Source organism: Pristiophorus japonicus, chromosome 20 (genome assembly GCF_044704955.1).
Source record: "Pristiophorus japonicus isolate sPriJap1 chromosome 20, sPriJap1.hap1, whole genome shotgun sequence".
Lineage (NCBI taxonomy): Eukaryota > Metazoa > Chordata > Chondrichthyes > Pristiophoridae > Pristiophorus > Pristiophorus japonicus.
The window spans coordinates 90,593,414-90,595,913 of record NC_091996.1 but is presented as its reverse complement, the minus strand read 5'-3'; the positions used below and the strand labels follow the sequence as shown (position 1 = coordinate 90,595,913).

The window sequence follows — 2,500 nt, the reverse complement described above, 5'->3', positions numbered from 1 at the left end:
CTCCGCTCCCCGGCCTGCTCCCATGGTGCTCGCAGGCCGTGGGGCCGCTCAGCCTGCTGGGCCAGGCCGCAGGACGGTAGCCAATTTGCGCACAGCAAGCTCCCACAAACATCAATGTGGTAATGACCATGTAAACTGTTTTTTGCGATGTTGATTGAGGGATAAATATTGGCTCCGGGACACTGGGGGATAACTCCCCTTGTTCTTCTTCGAAATAGTGCCGTGGGATCTTTTACGTTCACCTGAGAGAGCAGACGGGGCCTCGGTTTATCGTTGGTGGTATCTCTCCAGCGACTTGAGGTGTCTACTGTACATGGTCCATGTCTCTGAGCCATTCAGGAGGGCGGGTATTACTACAGCCCTGTAGACCATGAGCTTGGTGGCAGATTTGAGGGGCTGGTCTTATACAGAATGTATACAGAACTGGCAAAGGACAGTTTCTACTCCTGCCATTCCACTGCACGGCCAGCAGGTGGCGACGTGTCCCCAGGAACAAGGGATCCAATCACTGAAGGCCATGAAATGGCGCTCCCTACTGGCAGGAAAGTGTTAAGACAGCAGCCAAAGATTCATCAGATCTCATCCCAGAGAGTAATGAAAGGCGAGGGCGAATTCATTACTTAACAATGTCGAATGACAATGTTCTCACCAATATTTATCCCTCAATCAACATCACTAAACATGAAATGGTCGTCTAAAAACGTAAGAATTAGGAGCAGGAGTCGGCCATTCGGCCCCTCGAGCCTGCTCCGCCATTGAATAAGATCACGGCTGATCTTCTACCTCAACTCCACTTTCCCGCCCGATGCCCATAACCCTCCATTCCATTAGTCCCCAAGAATCTATCGCTGTCAGCCTTGAATATACTCAATGACTGAGCCTCCACAGCCCTCTGGGGCAGAGAATTCCAAAGATTCACCACCCTCCGAGTGAAGAAATTCCTCCTCATCTCCGTCCTAAATGGCCGGCCCCTTATCCTGAGACTGTGTGACCCCTGGTTCTAGACTCCCCAGCCCGGGGGGAAACATCCTCCCCGCATCTACCCTGTCAATTCCCCCTCAGAGTCTTACACCTTACAGTGAGATCACATTGTGGGAGCTTGCTGTGCGCAAATCGGCTGCCACCTTTCCCTACGTTCCAACAGTGACCGCAACTCGGGTTCGAATCCCACCTCCGCAGTCGGGGAAATTTAAATCCAATTCATTAACTTTTAAAAATCTGGAATGAAAAGCTACGATCAGTAATGGTGGCGATGAAACTACCGGATGGTTAAAAACCCATCTGGTTCAGGGTTGTACCCGACTTGTATGTGACTCCAGACCCACAGCACTGTGGTTGACTCTTAACTGTCCTCTGAAATGGCCGAGCGGGACACTCAGTTGTACTCAAGAAGGCGGCTCACCACCACCTTCTCTCGAGGGCAATTAGGGATGGGCAATAAATGCTGTACCTTCCCAGCGATGCCCGCATCAATAAATAAACTTTGATGTGCTCTGAGAGTGTGAAATGTGGGCAGACATCTTTATCCGACTCGCAGACAAGAGGGTTGATTTGGACTAAAGGCAGAAAATGCTGGAAATGCTCAGCGGCATCTGCGGAGAGAGAGACAGAGTTAGCGTTTCGGGTCGGCAACCCTTCCTCAGCACTGGACAAAAGTTTGCGATTGTTGTAACAGATTGTTGAGGAAGTGCAGGGGGGGGGGGGGGGGGGGCGGGGGCGGGGAAAGGGGGAGGGGAGGAAAGAACAAACGGGAAGGTCGGTGATCGGGGGGGGGGGGGAAGGCAGGAGAGATTAGAGAGACACAAGGGGGCGGTCGGCCAAATTGAGATGGTAACGGCACAAGTTAGGAAACAAAAGATGTGTCTCGAGAGGGTGTGAGCGGCGGATTCATCACCAGTTGCCGTGGGAAACAGAAAGTTGGGGGGTGGGGGGGTGGGGTTTAAGATAAAATGGTGGAAAGGGAACAAAATATTAGCCACGGTGAAGGTGGGTTGGCACTGCAGAATGGATCTGGATGTAGAAGGCGGATTGAGGGTCAGAGAGTAATTCGAGGAGGGAGGGGGAATGGTCCTTAAAGTAGGGGTTCAATGGGTGGGGGAGGAGCCAGTGTTTAAATAATCAGACACTTAACTGGACCAGACACATAAATATTGTGGCCACAAGAGGTCAGAGGCTATGTCTCACCTCCTGACTCCCCAAAGCCTCTCCACCATCTACAAGGCCCGAGTCAGGAGTGTGATGGAACACTCCCCACTTGCCTGGATGAGTGCAGCTCCAACAACACTCGAGAAGCTCGACACCATCCAGGACCAAGCAGCCCGCTCGATGGGCACGCTACCCACCACCTTCAACACTCACTCCCTCCACCACCGGCGCCCCCTGGCTGCAGTGTGCACCGTCTACAAGATGCACTGCAGCAACTCGCCAAGGCTTCTTCGGCAGCACCTCCCAAACCCGCGACCTCTACCCCCTAGGAGGACCAGGGCAGCAGGCGCATGGG

General features: G+C 53.0%; 1 protein-coding gene across 3 annotated transcripts in view; it reads right to left on the bottom strand.

The window, feature by feature from the left end:
- nat16 (N-acetyltransferase 16) overlaps positions 1 to 2,500 on the bottom strand; it is a 24,172-nt gene that overhangs the window by 16,040 nt on the left and 5,632 nt on the right. The gene's annotated exons all lie outside the window — the stretch shown is intronic.